We start from the raw sequence: 13,068 nt of genomic DNA, 5'->3' as shown, positions 1-13,068 counted from the left end.
GGATGGGAGATGGCGTGCCTTGCTCGCAAATAAAGCATCTCACTTGCTCACCCTTCGATAGCTCAGTTGGTAGAGCGGAGGACTGTAGGTCAAACACGGTTAGAAATCCTTAGGTCGCTGGTTCAAATCCGGCTCGAAGGAGGGATGTTTTGGCGTAGAAATCTGGCCACGATGCATTAAGGCTAGCGCTTGAGACCCCCACCCCCCCCAATTTTGAGAGAGGTCTAAAAACTGTTTTCCCTGACCGGGAATCGAACCCGGGCCGCGGCGGTGAGAGCGCCGAATCCTAGCCACTAGACCACCAGGGAGACACGTCAAAGGCGCCTGCGTCAGCAAGTGCTTTTTTTCTTTCGTGTCTGAACTGGAGGATGGGAGATGGCGTGCCTTGCTCGCAAATAAAGCATCTCACTTGCTCACCCTTCGATAGCTCAGTTGGTAGAGCGGAGGACTGTAGGTCAAACACGGTTAGAAATCCTTAGGTCGCTGGTTCAAATCCGGCTCGAAGGAGGGATGTTTTGGCGTAGAAATCTGGCCACGATGCATTAAGGCTAGCGCTTGAGACCCCCACCCCCCCCAATTTTGAGAGAGGTCTAAAAACTGTTTTCCCTGACCGGGAATCGAACCCGGGCCGCGGCTGTGAGAGCGCCGAATCCTAGCCACTAGACCACCAGGGAGAGCTTGGCTTCCTCTGCTCGCTGTCAAAGATGAGGAGCAAGTTGCAAAATGAAGCCTGTCAAAAGGCAAAGACTTCCACCGAACCTTAAGTTCCCTGACCGGGAATCGAACCCGGGCCGCGGCGGTGAAAGCGCCGAATCCTAGCCACTAGACCACCAGGGAGACACGTCAAAGGCGCCTGCGTCAGCAAGTGCTTTTTTTCTTTCGTGTCTGAACTGGAGGATGGGAGATGGCGTGCCTTGCTCGCAAATAAAGCATCTCACTTGCTCACCCTTCGATAGCTCAGTTGGTAGAGCGGAGGACTGTAGGTCAAACACGGTTAGAAATCCTTAGGTCGCTGGTTCAAATCCGGCTCGAAGAAGGGCTGTTTTGGCGTAGAAATCTGGCCACGATGCATTAAGGCTAGCGCTTGAGACCCCCACCCCCCCCAATTTTGAGAGAGGTCTAAAAACTGTTTTCCCTGACCGGGAATCGAACCCGGGCCGCAGCGGTGAAAGCGCCGAATCCTAGCCACTAGACCACCAGGGAGACACATCAAAGGCGCCTGCGTCAGCAAGTGCTTTTTTTCTTTCGTGTCTGAACTGGAGGATGGGAGATGGCGTGCCTTGCTCGCAAATAAAGCATCTCACTTGCTCACCCTTCGATAGCTCAGTTGGTAGAGCGGAGGACTGTAGGTCAAACACGGTTAGAAATCCTTAGGTCGCTGGTTCAAATCCGGCTCGAAGAAGGGCTGTTTTGGCGTAGAAATCTGGCCACGATGCATTAAGGCTAGCGCTTGAGACCCCCACCCCCCCCAATTTTGAGAGAGGTCTAAAAACTGTTTTCCCTGACCGGGAATCGAACCCGGGCCGCAGCGGTGAAAGCGCCGAATCCTAGCCACTAGACCACCAGGGAGACACATCAAAGGCGCCTGCGTCAGCAAGTGCTTTTTTTCTTTCGTGTCTGAACTGGAGGATGGGAGATGGCGTGCCTTGCTCGCAAATAAAGCATCTCACTTGCTCACCCTTCGATAGCTCAGTTGGTAGAGCGGAGGACTGTAGGTCAAACACGGTTAGAAATCCTTAGGTCGCTGGTTCAAATCCGGCTCGAAGGAGGGATGTTTTGGCGTAGAAATCTGGCCACGATGCATTAAGGCTAGCGCTTGAGACCCCCACCCCCCCCAATTTTGAGAGAGGTCTAAAAACTGTTTTCCCCTGACCGGGAATCGAACCCGGGCCGCGGCGGTGAGAGCGCCGAATCTTAGCCACTAGACCACCAGGGAGAGCTTGGCTTCCTCTGCTCGCTGTCAAAGATGAGGAGCAAGTTGCAAAATGAAGCCAGTCAAAAGGCAAAGACTTCCACCGAACCTTAAGTTCCCTGACCGGGAATCGAACCCGGACCGCGGCGGTGAAAGCGCCGAATCCTAGCCACTAGACCACCAGGGAGACACGTCAAAGGCGCCTGCGTCAGCAAGGGCTTTTTTTCTTTCGTGTCTGAACTGGAGGATGGGAGATGGCGTTCCTTGCTCGCAAATAAAGCATCTCACTTGCTCACCCTTCGATAGCTCAGTTGGTAGAGCGGAGGACTGTAGGTCAAACACGGTTAGAAATCCTTAGGTCGCTGGTTCAAATCCGGCTCGAAGGAGGGATGTTTTGGCGTAGAAATCTGGCCACGATGCATTAAGGCTAGCGCTTGAGACCCCCACCCCCCCAATTTTGAAAGAGGTCTAAAAACTGTTTTCCCTGACCGGGAATCGAACCCGGGCCGCGGCGGTGAAAGCGCCGAATCCTAGCCACTAGACCACCAGGGAGACACGTCAAAGGCGCCTGCGTCAGCAAGTGCTTTTTTTCTTTCGTGTCTGAACTGGAGGATGGGAGATGGCGTGCCTTGCTCGCAAATAAAGCATCTCACTTGCTCACCCTTCGATAGCTCAGTTGGTAGAGCGGAGGACTGTAGGTCAAACACGGTTAGAAATCCTTAGGTCGCTGGTTCAAATCCGGCTCGAAGGAGGGATGTTTTGGCGTAGAAATCTTGCCACGATGCGTTAAGGCTAGCGCTTGAGACCCCCACCCCCCCCAATTTTGAGAGAGGTCTAAAAACTGTTTTCCCTGACCGGGAATGGAACCCGGGCCGCGGCAGTGAGAGCGCCGAATCCTAGCCACTAGACCACCAGGGAGAGCTTGGCTTCCTCTGCTCGCTGTCAAAGATGAGGAGCAAGTTGCAAAATGAAGCCTGTCAAAAGGCAAAGACTTCCACCGAACCTTAAGTTCCCTGACCAGGAATTGAACCCGGGCCGCGGCGGTGAAAGCGCCGAATCCTAGCCACTAAACCACCAGGGAGACACGTCAAAGGCGCCTGCGTCAGCAAGTGCTTTTTTTCTTTCGTGTCTGAACTGGAGGATGGGAGATGGCGTGCCTTGCTCGCAAATAAAGCATCACACTTGCTCACCCTTCGATAGCTAAGTTGGTAGAGTGGAAGACTGTAGGTCAAACACGGTTAGAAATCCTTAGGTCGCTGGTTCAAATCCGGCTCGAAGGAGGGATGTTTTGGCGTAGAAATCTTGCCACGATGCATTAAGGCTAGCGCTTGAGACCCCCACCCCCCCCAATTTTGAGAGAGGTCTAAAAACTGTTTTCCCTGACCGGGAATCGAACCCGGGCCGCGGCAGTGAGAGCGCCGAATCCTAGCCACTAGACCACCAGGGAGAGCTTGGCTTCCTCTGCTCGCTGTCAAAGATGAGGAGCAAGTTGCAAAATGAAGCCTGTCAAAAGGCAGAGACTTCCACCGAACCTTAAGTTCCCTGACCAGGAATCGAACCCGGGCCGCAGCGGTGAAAGCGCAGAATCCTAGCCACTAAACCACCAGGGAGACACGTCAAAGGCGCCTGCGTCAGCAAGTGCTTTTTTTCTTTCGTGTCTGAACTGGAGGATGGGAGATGGCGTGCCTTGCTCGCAAATAAAGCATCTCCCTTGCTCACCCTTCGATAGCTCAGTTGGTAGAGCGGAGGACTGTAGGTCAAACACGGTTAGAAATCCTTAGGTCGCTGGTTCAAATCTGGCTCGAAGGAGGGATGTTTTGGCGTAGAAATCTGGCCACGATGCATTAAGGCTAGCGCTTGAGACCCCCACTCCCCCCAATTTTGAGAGAGGTCTAAAAACTGTTTTCCATGACCGGGAATCGAACCCGGGCCACGGCTGTGAGAGCGCCGAATCCTAGCCACTAGACCACCAGGGAGAGCTTGGCTTCCTCTGCTCGCTGTCAAAGATGAGGAGCAAGTTGCAAAATGAAGCCTGTCAAAAGGCAAAGACTTCCACCGAACCTTAAGTTCCCTGACCGGGAATCGAAACCGGGCCGCGGCGGTGAAAGCGCCGAATCCTAGCCACTAGACCACCAGGGAGACACGTCAAAGACGCCTGCGTCAGCAAGGGCTTTTTTTCTTTCGTGTCTGAACTGGAGGATGGGAGATGGCGTGCCTTGCTCGCAAATAAAGCATCTCCCTTGCTCACCCTTCGATAGCTCAGTTGGTAGAGCGGAGGACTGTAGGTCAAACACGGTTAGAAATCCTTAGGTCGCTGGTTCAAATCTGGCTCGAAGGAGGGATGTTTTGGCGTAGAAATCTGGCCACGATGCATTAAGGCTAGTGCTTGAGACCCCCACCCCCCCCAATTTTGAAAGAGGTCTAAAAACTGTTTTCCCTGACCGGGAATCCAACCCGGGCCGCGGCGGTGAGAGCGCCGAATCCTAGCCACTAGACCACCAGGGAGAGCTTGGCTTCCTCTGCTCGCTGTCAAAGATGAGGAGCAAGTTGCAAAATGAAGCCAGTCAAAAGGCAAAGACTTCCACCGAACCTTAAGTTCCCTGACCGGGAATCGAACCCGGGCCGCGGCGGTGAAAGCGCCGAATCCTAGCCACTAGACCACCAGGGAGACACGTCAAAGGCGCCTGCGTCAGCAAGTGCTTTTTTCTTTCGTGTCTGAACTGGAGGATGGGAGATGGCGTGCCTTGCTTGCAAATAAAGCATCACACTTGCTCACCCTTCGATAGCTCAGTTGGTAGAGCGGAGGACTGTAGGTTAAACACGGTTAGAAATCCTTAGGTCGCTGGTTCAAATCCGGCTCGAAGGAGGGATGTTTTGGCGTAGAAATCTGGCCACGATGCATTAAGGCTAGCGCTTGAGACCCCCACCCCCCCCAATTTTGAGAGAGGTCTAAAAACTGTTTTCCCTGACCGGGAATCGAACCCGGGCCGCGGCGGTGAGAGCGCCGAATCCTAGCCACTAGACCACCAGGGAGAGCTTGGCTTCCTCTGCTCGCTGTCAAAGATGAGGAGCAAGTTGCAAAATGAAGCCTGTCAAAAGGCAAAGACTTCCACCGAACCTTAAGTTCCCTGACCGGGAATCGAAACCGGGCCGCGGCGGTGAAAGCGCCGAATCCTAGCCACTAGACCACCAGGGAGACACGTCAAAGACGCCTGCGTCAGCAAGGGCTTTTTTTCTTTCGTGTCTGAACTGGAGGATGGGAGATGGCGTGCCTTGCTCGCAAATAAAGCATCTCACTTGCTCACCCTTCGATAGCTCAGTTGGTAGAGCGGAGGACTGTAGGTCAAACACGGTTAGAAATCCTTAGGTCGCTGGTTCAAATCCGGCTCGAAGGAGGGATGTTTTGGCGTAGAAATCTGGCCACGATGCATTAAGGCTAGCGCTTGAGACCCCCACCCCCCCCAATTTTGAGAGAGGTCTAAAAACTGTTTTCCCTGACCGGGAATCGAACCCGGGCCGCGGCGGTGAGAGCGCCGAATCCTAGCCACTAGACCACCAGGGAGAGCTTGGCTTCCTCTGCTCGCTGTCAAAGATGAGGAGCAAGTTGCAAAATGAAGCCTGTCAAAAGGCAAAGACTTCCACCGAACCTTAAGTTCCCTGACCGGGAATCGAACCCGGGCCGCGGCGGTGAAAGCACCGAATCCTAGCCACTAGACCACCAGGGAGACACGTCAAAGGCTCCTGCGTCAGCAAGGGCTTTTTTTCTTTCGTGTCTGAACTGGAGGATGGGAGATGGCGTGCCTTGCTCGCAAATAAAGCATCTCACTTGCTCACCCTTCGATAGCTCAGTTGGTAGAGCGGAGGACTGTAGGTCAAACACGGTTAGAAATCCTTAGGTCGCTGGCTCAAATCCGGCTCGAAGGAGGGATGTTTTGGCGTAGAAATCTGGCTCGATGCATTAAGGCTAGCGCTTGAGACCCCCACCCCCCCCCCCCCCCCCCAATTTTGAGAGAGGTCTAAAAACTGTTTTCCCTGACCGGGAATCGAACCCGGGCCGCGGCGGTGAGAGCGCCGAATCCTAGCCACTAGACCACCAGGGAGAGCTTGGCTTCCTCTGCTCGCTGTCAAAGATGAGGAGCAAGTTGCAAAATGAAGCCTGTCAAAAGGCAAAGACTTCCACCGAACCTTAAGTTCCCTGACCGGGAATCGAACTCAGGCCGCGGCGGTGAAAGCACCGAAACCTAGCCACTAGACCACCAGGGAGAGCTTGGCTTCCTCTGCTCGCTGTCAAAGATGAGGAGCAAGTTGCAAAATGAAGCCTGTCAAAAGGCAAAGACTTCCACCGAACCTTAAGTTCCCTGACCGGGAATCGAACCCGGGCCGCGGCGGTGAAAGCGCCGAATCCTAGCCACTAGACCACCAGGGAGACACGTCAAAGACGCCTGCGTCAGCAAGGGCTTTTTTTCTTTCGTGTCTGAACTGGAGGATGGGAGATGGCGTGCCTTGCTCGCAAATAAAGCATCTCACTTGCTCACCCTTCGATAGCTCAGTTGGTAGAGCGGAGGACTGTAGGTCAAACACGGTTAGAAATCCTTAGGTCGCTGGTTCAAATCCGGCTCGAAGGAGGGATGTTTTGGCGTAGAAATCTGGCCACGATGCATTAAGGCTAGCGCTTGAGACCCCCCCCCCCCCCCAATTTTGAGAGAGGTCTAAAAACTGTTTTCCCTGACCGGGAATCGAACCCGGGCCTCGGCAGTGAGAGCACCGAATCCTAGCCACTAGACCACCAGGGAGAGCTTGGCTTCCTCTGCTCGCTGTCAAAGATGGGGAGCAAGTTGCAAAATGAAGCCTGTCAAAAGGCAAAGACTTCCACCGAACCTTAAGTTCCCTGACCGGGAATCGAACCCGGGCCGCCACGGTGAAAGCGCCGAATCCTAGCCACTAGACCACCAGGGAGACACGTCAAAGACGCCTGCGTCAGCAAGGGCTTTTTTTCTTTCGTGTCTGAACTGGAGGATGGGAGATGGCGTGCCTTGCTCGCAAATAAAGCATCTCACTTGCTCACCCTTCGATAGCTCAGTTGGTAGAGCGGAGGACTGTAGGTCAAACACGGTTAGAAATCCTTAGGTCGCTGGTTCAAATCCGGCTCGAAGGAGGGATGTTTTGGCGTAGAAATCTGGCCACGATGCATTAAGGCTAGCGCTTGAGACCCCCACCCCCCCCAATTTTGAGAGAGGTCTAAAAACTGTTTTCCCTGACCGGGAATCGAACCCGGGCCGCGGCGGTGAGAGCGCCGAATCCTAGCCACTAGACCACCAGGGAGAGCTTGGCTTCCTCTGCTCGCTGTCAAAGATGAGGAGCAAGTTGCAAAATGAAGCCTGTCAAAAGGCAAAGACTTCCACCGAACCTTAAGTTCCCTGACCGGGAATCGAACCCGGGCCGCGGCGGTGAAAGCGCCGAATCCTAGCCACTAGACCACCAGGGAGACACGTCAAAGGCGCCTGCGTCAGCAAGGGCTTTTTTTCTTTCGTGTCTGAACTGGAGGATGGGAGATGGCGTGCCTTGCTCGCAAATAAAGCATCTCACTTGCTCACCCTTCGATAGCTCAGTTGGTAGAGCGGAGGACTGTAGGTCAAACACGGTTAGAAATCCTTAGGTCGCTGGTTCAAATCCGGCTCCAAGGAGGGATGTTTTGGCGTAGAAATCTGGCCACGATGCATTAAGGCTAGCGCTTGAGACCCCCACCCCCCCCCAATTTTGAGAGAGGTCTAAAAACTGTTTTCCCTGACCGGGAATCGAACCCGGGCCGCGGCGGTGAGAGCGCCGAATCCTAGCCACTAGACCACCAGGGAGAGCTTGGCTTCTTCTGCTCGCTGTCAAAGATGAGGAGCAAGTTGCAAAATGAAGCCTGTCAAAAGGCAAAGACTTCCACCGAACCTTAAGTTCCCTGACCGGGAATCGAACCCGGGCCGCGGCGGTGAAAGCGCCGAATCCTAGCCACTAGACCACCAGGGAGACACGTCAAAGGCGCCTGCGTCAGCAAGGGCTTTTTTTCTTTCGTGTCTGAACTGGAGGATGGGAGATGGCGTGCCTTGCTCGCAAATAAAGCATCTCACTTGCTCACCCTTCGATAGCTCAGTTGGTAGAGCGGAGGACTGTAGGTCAAACACGGTTAGAAATCCTTAGGTCGCTGGTTCAAATCCGGCTCGAAGGAGGGATGTTTTGGCGTAGAAATCTGGCCACGATGCATTAAGGCTAGCGCTTGAGACCCCCACCCCCCCCAATTTTGAGAGAGGTCTAAAAACTGTTTTCCCTGACCGGGAATCGAACCCGGGCCGCAGCGGTGAGAGCGCCGAATCCTAGCCACTAGACCACCAGGGAGAGCTTGGCTTCCTCTGCTCGCTGTCAAAGATGAGGAGCAAGTTGCAAAATGAAGCCTGTCAAAAGGCAAAGACTTCCACCGAACCTTAAGTTCCCTGACCGGGAATCGAACCCGGGCCGCGGCGGTGAAAGCGCCGAATCCTAGCCACTAGACCACCAGGGAGACACGTCAAAGACGCCTGCGTCAGCAAGGGCTTTTTTTCTTTCGTGTCTGAACTGGAGGATGGGAGATGGCGTGCCTTGCTCGCAAATAAAGCATCTCACTTGCTCACCCTTCGATAGCTCAGTTGGTACAGCGGAGGACTGTAGGTCAAACACGGTTAGAAATCCTTAGGTCGCTGGTTCAAATCCGGCTCGAAGGAGGTATGTTTTGGCGTAGAAATCTGGCCACGATGCATTAAGGCCAGCGCTGGAGACCCCCACCAATTTTGAGAGAGGTCTAAAAACTGTTTTCCCTGACCGGGAATCGAACCCGGCCGCGGCGGTGAAAGCGCCGAATCCTAGCCACTAGACCACCAGGGAGACACGTCTAAGACGCCTGCGTCAGCAAGGGCTTTTTTTCTTTCGTGTCTGAACTGGAGGATGGGAGATGGCGTGCCTTGCTCGCAAATAAAGCATCTCACTTGCTCACCCTTCGATAGCTCAGTTGGTAGAGCGGAGGACTGTAGGTCAAACACGGTTAGAAATCCTTAGGTCGCTGGTTCAAATCCGGCTCGAAGGAGGGATGTTTTGGCGTAGAAATCTGGCCACGATGCATTAAGGCTAGCGCTTGAGACCCCCACCCCCCCCAATTTTGAGAGAGGTCTAAAAACTGTTTTCCCTGACCGGGAATCGAACCCGGGCTGCGGCGGTGAGAGCGCCGAATCCTAGCCACTAGACCACCAGGGAGAGCTTGGATTCCTCTGCTCGCTGTCAAAGATGAGGAGCAAGTTGCAAAATGAAGCCTGTCAAAAGGCAAAGACTTCCACCGAACCTTAAGTTCCCTGACCGGGAATCGAACCCGGGACGCGGCGGTGAAAGCGCCGAATCCTAGCCACTAGACCACCAGGGAGACACGTCAAAGACGCCTGCGTCAGCAAGGGCTTTTTTTCTTTCGTGTCTGAACTGGAGGATGGGAGATGGCGTGCCTTGCTCGCAAATAAAGCATCTCACTTGCTCACCCTTCGATAGCTCAGTTGGTAGAGCGGAGGACTGTAGGTCAAACACGGTTAGAAATCCTTAGGTCGCTGGTTCAAATCCGGCTCGAAGGAGGGATGTTTTGGCGTAGAAATCTGGCCACGATGCATTAAGGCTAGCGCTTGAGACCCCCACCCCCCCCAATTTTGAGAGAGGTCTAAAAACTGTTTTCCCTGACCGGGAATCGAACCCGGGCCGCGGCGGTGAGAGCGCCGAATCCTAGCCACTAGACCACCAGGGAGAGCTTGGCTTCCTCTGCTCGCTGTCAAAGATGAGGAGCAAGTTGCAAAATGAAGCCTGTCAAAAGGCAAAGACTTCCACCGAACCTTAAGTTCCCTGACCGGGAATCGAACCCGGGCCGCGGCGGTGAAAGCGCCAAATCCTAGCCACTAGACCACCAGGGAGACACGTCAAAGACGCCTGCGTCAGCAAGGGCTTTTTTTCTTTCGTGTCTGAACTGGAGGATGGGAGATGGCGTGCCTTGCTCGCAAATAAAGCATCTCACTTGCTCACCCTTCGATAGCTCAGTTGGTAGAGCGGAGGACTGTAGGTCAAACACGGTTAGAAATCCTTAGGTCGCTGGTTCAAATCCGGCTCGAAGGAGGGATGTTTTGGCGTAGAAATCTGGCCACGATGCATTAAGGCTAGCGCTTGAGACCCCCACCCCCCCCAATTTTGAGAGAGGTCTAAAAACTGTTTTCCCTGACCGGGAATCGAACCCGGGCCGCGGCGGTGAGAGCGCCGAATCCTAGCCACTAGACCACCAGGGAGAGCTTGGCTTCCTCTGCTCGCTGTCAAAGATGAGGAGCAAGTTGCAAAATGAAGCCTGTCAAAAGGCAAAGACTTCCACCGAACCTTAAGTTCCCTGACCGGGAATCGAACCCGGGCCGCGGCGGTGAAAGCGCCGAATCCTAGCCACTAGACCACCAGGGAGACACGTCAAAGACGCCTGCGTCAGCAAGGGCTTTTTTTCTTTCGTGTCTGAACTGGAGGATGGGAGATGGCGTGCCTTGCTCGCAAATAAAGCATCTCACTTGCTCACCCTTCGATAGCTCAGTTGGTAGAGCGGAGGACTGTAGGTCAAACACGGTTAGAAATCCTTAGGTCGCTGGTTCAAATCCGGCTCGAAGGAGGGATGTTTTGGCGTAGAAATCTGGCCACGATGCATTAAGGCTAGTGCTTGAGACCCCCACCCCCCCAATTTTGAGAGAGGTCTAAAAACTGTTTTCCCTGACCGGGAATCGAACCCGGGCCGCGGCGGTGAGAGCGCCGAATCCTAGCCACTAGACCACCAGGGAGAGCTTGGCTTCCTCTGCTCGCTGTCAAAGATGAGGAGCAAGTTGCAAAATGAAGCCTGTCAAAAGGCAAAGACTTCCACCGAACCTTAAGTTCCCTGACCGGGAATCGAACCCGGGCCGCGGCGGTGAAAGCGCCGAATCCTAGCCACTAGACCACCAGGGAGACACGTCAAAGACGCCTGCGTCAGCAAGGGCTTTTTTTCTTTCGTGTCTGAACTGGAGGATGGGAGATGGCGTGCCTTGCTCGCAAATAAAGCATCTCACTTGGTCACCCTTCGATAGCTCAGTTGGTAGAGCGGAGGACTGTATGTCAAACACGGTTAGAAATCCTTAGGTCGCTGGTTCAAATCCGGCTCGAAGGAGGGATGTTTTGGCGTAGAAATCTGGCCACGATGCATTAAGGCTAGCGCTTGAGACCCCCACCCCCCCCAATTTTGAGAGAGGTCTAAAAACTGTTTTCCCTGACCGGGAATCGAACCCGGGCCGCGGCGGTGAGAGCGCCGAATCCTAGCCACTAGACCACCAGGGAGAGCTTGGCTTCCTCTGCTCGCTGTCAAAGATGAGGAGCAAGTTGCAAAATGAAGCCTGTCAAAAGGCAAAGACTTCCACCGAACCTTAAGTTCCCTGACCGGGAATCGAACCCGGGCCGCGGCGGTGAAAGCGCCGAATCCTAGCCACTAGAACACCAGGGAGACACGTCAAAGACGCCTGCGTCAGCAAGGGCTTTTTTTCTTTCGTGTCTGAACTGGAGGATGGGAGATGGCGTGCCTTGCTCGCAAATAAAGCATCTCACTTGCTCACCCTTCGATAGCTCAGTTGGTAGAGCGGAGGACTGTAGGTCAAACACGGTTAGAAATCCTTAGGTCGCTGGTTCAAATCCGGCTCGAAGGAGGGATGTTTTGGCGTAGAAATCTGGCCACGATGCATTAAGGCTAGCGCTTGAGACCCCCACCCCCCCCAATTTTGAGAGAGGTCTAAAAACTGTTTTCCCTGACCGGGAATCGAACCCGGGCCGCGGCGGTGAGAGCGCCGAATCCTAGCCACTAGACCACCAGGGAGAGCTTGGCTTCCTCTGCTCGCTGTCAAAGATGAGGAGCAAGTTGCAAAATGAAGCCTGTCAAAAGGCAAAGACTTCCACCGAACCTTAAGTTCCCTGACCGGGAATCGAACCCGGGCCGCGGCGGTGAAAGCGCCGAATCCTAGCCACTAGACCACCAGGGAGACACGTCAAAGACGCCTGCGTCAGCAAGGGCTTTTTTTCTTTCGTGTCTGAACTGGAGGATGGGAGATGGCGTGCCTTGCTCGCAAATAAAGCATCTCACTTGCTCACCCTTCGATAGCTCAGTTGGTAGAGCGGAGGACTGTAGGTCAAACACGGTTAGAAATCCTTAGGTCGCTGGTTCAAATCCGGCTCGAAGGAGGGATGTTTTGGCGTAGAAATCTGGCCACGATGCATTAAGGCTAGCGCTTGAGACCCCCACCCCCCCCAATTTTGAGAGAGGTCTAAAAACTGTTTTCCCTGACCGGGAATCGAACCCGGGCCGCGGCGGTGAGAGCGCCGAATCCTAGCCACTAGACCACCAGGGAGAGCTTGGCTTCCTCTGCTCGCTGTCAAAGATGAGGAGCAAGTTGCAAAATGAAGCCTGTCAAAAGGCAAAGACTTCCACCGAACCTTAAGTTCCCTGACCGGGAATCGAACCCGGGCCGCGGCGGTGAAAGCGCCGAATCCTAGCCACTAGACCACCAGGGAGACACGTCAAAGACGCCTGCGTCAGCAAGGGCTTTTTTTCTTTCGTGTCTGAACTGGAGGATGGGAGATGGCGTGCCTTGCTCGCAAATAAAGCATCTCACTTGCTCACCCTTCGATAGCTCAGTTGGTAGAGCGGAGGACTGTATGTCAAACACGGTTAGAAATCCTTAGGTCGCTGGTTCAAATCCGGCTCGAAGGAGGGATGTTTTGGCGTAGAAATCTGGCCACGATGCATTAAGGCTAGCGCTTGAGACCCCCACCCCCCCAATTTTGAGAGAGGTCTAAAAACTGTTTTCCCTGACCGGGAATCGAACCCGGGCCGCGGCGGTGAGAGCGCCGAATCCTAGCCACTAGACCACCAGGGAGAGCTTGGCTTCCTCTGCTCGCTGTCAAAGATGAGGAGCAAGTTGCAAAATGAAGCCTGTCAAAAGGCAAAGACTTCCACCGAACCTTAAGTTCCCTGACCGGGAATCGAACCCGGGCCGCGGCGGTGAAAGCGCCGAATCCTAGCCACTAGACCACCAGGGAGACACGTCAAAGGCGCCTGCGTC

General features: G+C 54.3%; 70 non-coding genes across 70 annotated transcripts; 26 read left to right on the top strand and 44 right to left on the bottom strand.

Moving 5' to 3' along the window:
• Positions 1-51: 51 nt before the first annotated feature.
• On the top strand, positions 52-141 carry trnay-gua (transfer RNA tyrosine (anticodon GUA)). Its single transcript is given in 2 exon segments — positions 52-88; positions 106-141. It is a non-coding gene; the product is annotated as a tRNA-Tyr (tRNA).
• Positions 142-236: 95 nt separating this feature from the next.
• On the bottom strand, positions 237-308 carry trnae-cuc (transfer RNA glutamic acid (anticodon CUC)). Its single transcript has one exon. It is a non-coding gene; the product is annotated as a tRNA-Glu (tRNA).
• Positions 309-417: 109 nt separating this feature from the next.
• On the top strand, positions 418-507 carry trnay-gua (transfer RNA tyrosine (anticodon GUA)). Its single transcript is given in 2 exon segments — positions 418-454; positions 472-507. It is a non-coding gene; the product is annotated as a tRNA-Tyr (tRNA).
• Positions 508-602: 95 nt separating this feature from the next.
• Positions 603-674, bottom strand: trnae-cuc (transfer RNA glutamic acid (anticodon CUC)). The gene has a single exon. It is a non-coding gene; the product is annotated as a tRNA-Glu (tRNA).
• Positions 675-765: 91 nt separating this feature from the next.
• trnae-uuc (transfer RNA glutamic acid (anticodon UUC)) lies at positions 766-837 on the bottom strand. The gene has a single exon. It is a non-coding gene; the product is annotated as a tRNA-Glu (tRNA).
• Positions 838-946: 109 nt separating this feature from the next.
• trnay-gua (transfer RNA tyrosine (anticodon GUA)) lies at positions 947-1,036 on the top strand. The gene is given in 2 exon segments: positions 947-983; positions 1,001-1,036. It is a non-coding gene; the product is annotated as a tRNA-Tyr (tRNA).
• A 95-nt stretch (positions 1,037-1,131) lies between these two features.
• On the bottom strand, positions 1,132-1,203 carry trnae-uuc (transfer RNA glutamic acid (anticodon UUC)). Its single transcript has one exon. It is a non-coding gene; the product is annotated as a tRNA-Glu (tRNA).
• Positions 1,204-1,312: 109 nt separating this feature from the next.
• On the top strand, positions 1,313-1,402 carry trnay-gua (transfer RNA tyrosine (anticodon GUA)). The gene is given in 2 exon segments: positions 1,313-1,349; positions 1,367-1,402. It is a non-coding gene; the product is annotated as a tRNA-Tyr (tRNA).
• A 95-nt stretch (positions 1,403-1,497) lies between these two features.
• Positions 1,498-1,569, bottom strand: trnae-uuc (transfer RNA glutamic acid (anticodon UUC)). The gene has a single exon. It is a non-coding gene; the product is annotated as a tRNA-Glu (tRNA).
• A 109-nt stretch (positions 1,570-1,678) lies between these two features.
• trnay-gua (transfer RNA tyrosine (anticodon GUA)) lies at positions 1,679-1,768 on the top strand. Its single transcript is given in 2 exon segments — positions 1,679-1,715; positions 1,733-1,768. It is a non-coding gene; the product is annotated as a tRNA-Tyr (tRNA).
• Positions 1,769-1,863: 95 nt separating this feature from the next.
• On the bottom strand, positions 1,864-1,936 carry trnae-cuc (transfer RNA glutamic acid (anticodon CUC)). The gene has a single exon. It is a non-coding gene; the product is annotated as a tRNA-Glu (tRNA).
• Positions 1,937-2,027: 91 nt separating this feature from the next.
• On the bottom strand, positions 2,028-2,099 carry trnae-uuc (transfer RNA glutamic acid (anticodon UUC)). Its single transcript has one exon. It is a non-coding gene; the product is annotated as a tRNA-Glu (tRNA).
• Positions 2,100-2,208: 109 nt separating this feature from the next.
• On the top strand, positions 2,209-2,298 carry trnay-gua (transfer RNA tyrosine (anticodon GUA)). The gene is given in 2 exon segments: positions 2,209-2,245; positions 2,263-2,298. It is a non-coding gene; the product is annotated as a tRNA-Tyr (tRNA).
• A 94-nt stretch (positions 2,299-2,392) lies between these two features.
• On the bottom strand, positions 2,393-2,464 carry trnae-uuc (transfer RNA glutamic acid (anticodon UUC)). Its single transcript has one exon. It is a non-coding gene; the product is annotated as a tRNA-Glu (tRNA).
• Positions 2,465-2,573: 109 nt separating this feature from the next.
• trnay-gua (transfer RNA tyrosine (anticodon GUA)) lies at positions 2,574-2,663 on the top strand. Its single transcript is given in 2 exon segments — positions 2,574-2,610; positions 2,628-2,663. It is a non-coding gene; the product is annotated as a tRNA-Tyr (tRNA).
• A 95-nt stretch (positions 2,664-2,758) lies between these two features.
• On the bottom strand, positions 2,759-2,830 carry trnae-cuc (transfer RNA glutamic acid (anticodon CUC)). Its single transcript has one exon. It is a non-coding gene; the product is annotated as a tRNA-Glu (tRNA).
• A 91-nt stretch (positions 2,831-2,921) lies between these two features.
• On the bottom strand, positions 2,922-2,993 carry trnae-uuc (transfer RNA glutamic acid (anticodon UUC)). The gene has a single exon. It is a non-coding gene; the product is annotated as a tRNA-Glu (tRNA).
• Positions 2,994-3,102: 109 nt separating this feature from the next.
• Positions 3,103-3,192, top strand: trnay-gua (transfer RNA tyrosine (anticodon GUA)). Its single transcript is given in 2 exon segments — positions 3,103-3,139; positions 3,157-3,192. It is a non-coding gene; the product is annotated as a tRNA-Tyr (tRNA).
• Positions 3,193-3,287: 95 nt separating this feature from the next.
• Positions 3,288-3,359, bottom strand: trnae-cuc (transfer RNA glutamic acid (anticodon CUC)). Its single transcript has one exon. It is a non-coding gene; the product is annotated as a tRNA-Glu (tRNA).
• Positions 3,360-3,631: 272 nt separating this feature from the next.
• On the top strand, positions 3,632-3,721 carry trnay-gua (transfer RNA tyrosine (anticodon GUA)). Its single transcript is given in 2 exon segments — positions 3,632-3,668; positions 3,686-3,721. It is a non-coding gene; the product is annotated as a tRNA-Tyr (tRNA).
• Positions 3,722-3,979: 258 nt separating this feature from the next.
• On the bottom strand, positions 3,980-4,051 carry trnae-uuc (transfer RNA glutamic acid (anticodon UUC)). Its single transcript has one exon. It is a non-coding gene; the product is annotated as a tRNA-Glu (tRNA).
• A 109-nt stretch (positions 4,052-4,160) lies between these two features.
• On the top strand, positions 4,161-4,250 carry trnay-gua (transfer RNA tyrosine (anticodon GUA)). The gene is given in 2 exon segments: positions 4,161-4,197; positions 4,215-4,250. It is a non-coding gene; the product is annotated as a tRNA-Tyr (tRNA).
• Positions 4,251-4,345: 95 nt separating this feature from the next.
• trnae-cuc (transfer RNA glutamic acid (anticodon CUC)) lies at positions 4,346-4,417 on the bottom strand. The gene has a single exon. It is a non-coding gene; the product is annotated as a tRNA-Glu (tRNA).
• A 91-nt stretch (positions 4,418-4,508) lies between these two features.
• On the bottom strand, positions 4,509-4,580 carry trnae-uuc (transfer RNA glutamic acid (anticodon UUC)). The gene has a single exon. It is a non-coding gene; the product is annotated as a tRNA-Glu (tRNA).
• Positions 4,581-4,688: 108 nt separating this feature from the next.
• Positions 4,689-4,778, top strand: trnay-gua (transfer RNA tyrosine (anticodon GUA)). The gene is given in 2 exon segments: positions 4,689-4,725; positions 4,743-4,778. It is a non-coding gene; the product is annotated as a tRNA-Tyr (tRNA).
• A 95-nt stretch (positions 4,779-4,873) lies between these two features.
• trnae-cuc (transfer RNA glutamic acid (anticodon CUC)) lies at positions 4,874-4,945 on the bottom strand. Its single transcript has one exon. It is a non-coding gene; the product is annotated as a tRNA-Glu (tRNA).
• Positions 4,946-5,036: 91 nt separating this feature from the next.
• On the bottom strand, positions 5,037-5,108 carry trnae-uuc (transfer RNA glutamic acid (anticodon UUC)). The gene has a single exon. It is a non-coding gene; the product is annotated as a tRNA-Glu (tRNA).
• A 109-nt stretch (positions 5,109-5,217) lies between these two features.
• trnay-gua (transfer RNA tyrosine (anticodon GUA)) lies at positions 5,218-5,307 on the top strand. The gene is given in 2 exon segments: positions 5,218-5,254; positions 5,272-5,307. It is a non-coding gene; the product is annotated as a tRNA-Tyr (tRNA).
• A 95-nt stretch (positions 5,308-5,402) lies between these two features.
• On the bottom strand, positions 5,403-5,474 carry trnae-cuc (transfer RNA glutamic acid (anticodon CUC)). The gene has a single exon. It is a non-coding gene; the product is annotated as a tRNA-Glu (tRNA).
• A 91-nt stretch (positions 5,475-5,565) lies between these two features.
• On the bottom strand, positions 5,566-5,637 carry trnae-uuc (transfer RNA glutamic acid (anticodon UUC)). The gene has a single exon. It is a non-coding gene; the product is annotated as a tRNA-Glu (tRNA).
• A 109-nt stretch (positions 5,638-5,746) lies between these two features.
• On the top strand, positions 5,747-5,836 carry trnay-gua (transfer RNA tyrosine (anticodon GUA)). The gene is given in 2 exon segments: positions 5,747-5,783; positions 5,801-5,836. It is a non-coding gene; the product is annotated as a tRNA-Tyr (tRNA).
• Positions 5,837-5,940: 104 nt separating this feature from the next.
• trnae-cuc (transfer RNA glutamic acid (anticodon CUC)) lies at positions 5,941-6,012 on the bottom strand. The gene has a single exon. It is a non-coding gene; the product is annotated as a tRNA-Glu (tRNA).
• A 254-nt stretch (positions 6,013-6,266) lies between these two features.
• trnae-uuc (transfer RNA glutamic acid (anticodon UUC)) lies at positions 6,267-6,338 on the bottom strand. The gene has a single exon. It is a non-coding gene; the product is annotated as a tRNA-Glu (tRNA).
• A 109-nt stretch (positions 6,339-6,447) lies between these two features.
• On the top strand, positions 6,448-6,537 carry trnay-gua (transfer RNA tyrosine (anticodon GUA)). The gene is given in 2 exon segments: positions 6,448-6,484; positions 6,502-6,537. It is a non-coding gene; the product is annotated as a tRNA-Tyr (tRNA).
• Positions 6,538-6,633: 96 nt separating this feature from the next.
• On the bottom strand, positions 6,634-6,705 carry trnae-cuc (transfer RNA glutamic acid (anticodon CUC)). The gene has a single exon. It is a non-coding gene; the product is annotated as a tRNA-Glu (tRNA).
• A 272-nt stretch (positions 6,706-6,977) lies between these two features.
• On the top strand, positions 6,978-7,067 carry trnay-gua (transfer RNA tyrosine (anticodon GUA)). The gene is given in 2 exon segments: positions 6,978-7,014; positions 7,032-7,067. It is a non-coding gene; the product is annotated as a tRNA-Tyr (tRNA).
• Positions 7,068-7,162: 95 nt separating this feature from the next.
• trnae-cuc (transfer RNA glutamic acid (anticodon CUC)) lies at positions 7,163-7,234 on the bottom strand. The gene has a single exon. It is a non-coding gene; the product is annotated as a tRNA-Glu (tRNA).
• A 91-nt stretch (positions 7,235-7,325) lies between these two features.
• trnae-uuc (transfer RNA glutamic acid (anticodon UUC)) lies at positions 7,326-7,397 on the bottom strand. The gene has a single exon. It is a non-coding gene; the product is annotated as a tRNA-Glu (tRNA).
• Positions 7,398-7,506: 109 nt separating this feature from the next.
• trnay-gua (transfer RNA tyrosine (anticodon GUA)) lies at positions 7,507-7,596 on the top strand. The gene is given in 2 exon segments: positions 7,507-7,543; positions 7,561-7,596. It is a non-coding gene; the product is annotated as a tRNA-Tyr (tRNA).
• Positions 7,597-7,692: 96 nt separating this feature from the next.
• trnae-cuc (transfer RNA glutamic acid (anticodon CUC)) lies at positions 7,693-7,764 on the bottom strand. The gene has a single exon. It is a non-coding gene; the product is annotated as a tRNA-Glu (tRNA).
• A 91-nt stretch (positions 7,765-7,855) lies between these two features.
• Positions 7,856-7,927, bottom strand: trnae-uuc (transfer RNA glutamic acid (anticodon UUC)). Its single transcript has one exon. It is a non-coding gene; the product is annotated as a tRNA-Glu (tRNA).
• A 109-nt stretch (positions 7,928-8,036) lies between these two features.
• On the top strand, positions 8,037-8,126 carry trnay-gua (transfer RNA tyrosine (anticodon GUA)). The gene is given in 2 exon segments: positions 8,037-8,073; positions 8,091-8,126. It is a non-coding gene; the product is annotated as a tRNA-Tyr (tRNA).
• A 95-nt stretch (positions 8,127-8,221) lies between these two features.
• trnae-cuc (transfer RNA glutamic acid (anticodon CUC)) lies at positions 8,222-8,293 on the bottom strand. The gene has a single exon. It is a non-coding gene; the product is annotated as a tRNA-Glu (tRNA).
• Positions 8,294-8,384: 91 nt separating this feature from the next.
• trnae-uuc (transfer RNA glutamic acid (anticodon UUC)) lies at positions 8,385-8,456 on the bottom strand. Its single transcript has one exon. It is a non-coding gene; the product is annotated as a tRNA-Glu (tRNA).
• Positions 8,457-8,565: 109 nt separating this feature from the next.
• On the top strand, positions 8,566-8,655 carry trnay-gua (transfer RNA tyrosine (anticodon GUA)). Its single transcript is given in 2 exon segments — positions 8,566-8,602; positions 8,620-8,655. It is a non-coding gene; the product is annotated as a tRNA-Tyr (tRNA).
• An 89-nt stretch (positions 8,656-8,744) lies between these two features.
• trnae-uuc (transfer RNA glutamic acid (anticodon UUC)) lies at positions 8,745-8,815 on the bottom strand. The gene has a single exon. It is a non-coding gene; the product is annotated as a tRNA-Glu (tRNA).
• Positions 8,816-8,924: 109 nt separating this feature from the next.
• On the top strand, positions 8,925-9,014 carry trnay-gua (transfer RNA tyrosine (anticodon GUA)). Its single transcript is given in 2 exon segments — positions 8,925-8,961; positions 8,979-9,014. It is a non-coding gene; the product is annotated as a tRNA-Tyr (tRNA).
• A 95-nt stretch (positions 9,015-9,109) lies between these two features.
• Positions 9,110-9,181, bottom strand: trnae-cuc (transfer RNA glutamic acid (anticodon CUC)). The gene has a single exon. It is a non-coding gene; the product is annotated as a tRNA-Glu (tRNA).
• Positions 9,182-9,272: 91 nt separating this feature from the next.
• trnae-uuc (transfer RNA glutamic acid (anticodon UUC)) lies at positions 9,273-9,344 on the bottom strand. Its single transcript has one exon. It is a non-coding gene; the product is annotated as a tRNA-Glu (tRNA).
• Positions 9,345-9,453: 109 nt separating this feature from the next.
• trnay-gua (transfer RNA tyrosine (anticodon GUA)) lies at positions 9,454-9,543 on the top strand. Its single transcript is given in 2 exon segments — positions 9,454-9,490; positions 9,508-9,543. It is a non-coding gene; the product is annotated as a tRNA-Tyr (tRNA).
• Positions 9,544-9,638: 95 nt separating this feature from the next.
• trnae-cuc (transfer RNA glutamic acid (anticodon CUC)) lies at positions 9,639-9,710 on the bottom strand. The gene has a single exon. It is a non-coding gene; the product is annotated as a tRNA-Glu (tRNA).
• Positions 9,711-9,801: 91 nt separating this feature from the next.
• Positions 9,802-9,873, bottom strand: trnae-uuc (transfer RNA glutamic acid (anticodon UUC)). Its single transcript has one exon. It is a non-coding gene; the product is annotated as a tRNA-Glu (tRNA).
• Positions 9,874-9,982: 109 nt separating this feature from the next.
• trnay-gua (transfer RNA tyrosine (anticodon GUA)) lies at positions 9,983-10,072 on the top strand. The gene is given in 2 exon segments: positions 9,983-10,019; positions 10,037-10,072. It is a non-coding gene; the product is annotated as a tRNA-Tyr (tRNA).
• A 95-nt stretch (positions 10,073-10,167) lies between these two features.
• trnae-cuc (transfer RNA glutamic acid (anticodon CUC)) lies at positions 10,168-10,239 on the bottom strand. The gene has a single exon. It is a non-coding gene; the product is annotated as a tRNA-Glu (tRNA).
• Positions 10,240-10,330: 91 nt separating this feature from the next.
• trnae-uuc (transfer RNA glutamic acid (anticodon UUC)) lies at positions 10,331-10,402 on the bottom strand. Its single transcript has one exon. It is a non-coding gene; the product is annotated as a tRNA-Glu (tRNA).
• Positions 10,403-10,511: 109 nt separating this feature from the next.
• On the top strand, positions 10,512-10,601 carry trnay-gua (transfer RNA tyrosine (anticodon GUA)). The gene is given in 2 exon segments: positions 10,512-10,548; positions 10,566-10,601. It is a non-coding gene; the product is annotated as a tRNA-Tyr (tRNA).
• Positions 10,602-10,695: 94 nt separating this feature from the next.
• Positions 10,696-10,767, bottom strand: trnae-cuc (transfer RNA glutamic acid (anticodon CUC)). The gene has a single exon. It is a non-coding gene; the product is annotated as a tRNA-Glu (tRNA).
• A 91-nt stretch (positions 10,768-10,858) lies between these two features.
• trnae-uuc (transfer RNA glutamic acid (anticodon UUC)) lies at positions 10,859-10,930 on the bottom strand. Its single transcript has one exon. It is a non-coding gene; the product is annotated as a tRNA-Glu (tRNA).
• Positions 10,931-11,039: 109 nt separating this feature from the next.
• On the top strand, positions 11,040-11,129 carry trnay-gua (transfer RNA tyrosine (anticodon GUA)). Its single transcript is given in 2 exon segments — positions 11,040-11,076; positions 11,094-11,129. It is a non-coding gene; the product is annotated as a tRNA-Tyr (tRNA).
• A 95-nt stretch (positions 11,130-11,224) lies between these two features.
• Positions 11,225-11,296, bottom strand: trnae-cuc (transfer RNA glutamic acid (anticodon CUC)). The gene has a single exon. It is a non-coding gene; the product is annotated as a tRNA-Glu (tRNA).
• Positions 11,297-11,387: 91 nt separating this feature from the next.
• trnae-uuc (transfer RNA glutamic acid (anticodon UUC)) lies at positions 11,388-11,459 on the bottom strand. The gene has a single exon. It is a non-coding gene; the product is annotated as a tRNA-Glu (tRNA).
• Positions 11,460-11,568: 109 nt separating this feature from the next.
• Positions 11,569-11,658, top strand: trnay-gua (transfer RNA tyrosine (anticodon GUA)). Its single transcript is given in 2 exon segments — positions 11,569-11,605; positions 11,623-11,658. It is a non-coding gene; the product is annotated as a tRNA-Tyr (tRNA).
• A 95-nt stretch (positions 11,659-11,753) lies between these two features.
• Positions 11,754-11,825, bottom strand: trnae-cuc (transfer RNA glutamic acid (anticodon CUC)). Its single transcript has one exon. It is a non-coding gene; the product is annotated as a tRNA-Glu (tRNA).
• Positions 11,826-11,916: 91 nt separating this feature from the next.
• Positions 11,917-11,988, bottom strand: trnae-uuc (transfer RNA glutamic acid (anticodon UUC)). The gene has a single exon. It is a non-coding gene; the product is annotated as a tRNA-Glu (tRNA).
• A 109-nt stretch (positions 11,989-12,097) lies between these two features.
• Positions 12,098-12,187, top strand: trnay-gua (transfer RNA tyrosine (anticodon GUA)). Its single transcript is given in 2 exon segments — positions 12,098-12,134; positions 12,152-12,187. It is a non-coding gene; the product is annotated as a tRNA-Tyr (tRNA).
• A 95-nt stretch (positions 12,188-12,282) lies between these two features.
• On the bottom strand, positions 12,283-12,354 carry trnae-cuc (transfer RNA glutamic acid (anticodon CUC)). The gene has a single exon. It is a non-coding gene; the product is annotated as a tRNA-Glu (tRNA).
• Positions 12,355-12,445: 91 nt separating this feature from the next.
• On the bottom strand, positions 12,446-12,517 carry trnae-uuc (transfer RNA glutamic acid (anticodon UUC)). Its single transcript has one exon. It is a non-coding gene; the product is annotated as a tRNA-Glu (tRNA).
• A 109-nt stretch (positions 12,518-12,626) lies between these two features.
• Positions 12,627-12,716, top strand: trnay-gua (transfer RNA tyrosine (anticodon GUA)). Its single transcript is given in 2 exon segments — positions 12,627-12,663; positions 12,681-12,716. It is a non-coding gene; the product is annotated as a tRNA-Tyr (tRNA).
• Positions 12,717-12,810: 94 nt separating this feature from the next.
• Positions 12,811-12,882, bottom strand: trnae-cuc (transfer RNA glutamic acid (anticodon CUC)). Its single transcript has one exon. It is a non-coding gene; the product is annotated as a tRNA-Glu (tRNA).
• Positions 12,883-12,973: 91 nt separating this feature from the next.
• trnae-uuc (transfer RNA glutamic acid (anticodon UUC)) lies at positions 12,974-13,045 on the bottom strand. Its single transcript has one exon. It is a non-coding gene; the product is annotated as a tRNA-Glu (tRNA).
• Between the last annotated feature and the right edge of the window lie 23 nt (positions 13,046-13,068).

Source organism: Hypomesus nipponensis, chromosome 20, assembly GCF_054491055.1.
Source record: "Hypomesus nipponensis isolate SF chromosome 20, ASM5449105v1, whole genome shotgun sequence".
Lineage (NCBI taxonomy): Eukaryota > Metazoa > Chordata > Actinopteri > Osmeriformes > Osmeridae > Hypomesus > Hypomesus nipponensis.
This window is presented reverse-complemented; position numbering and strand designations above follow the sequence as displayed.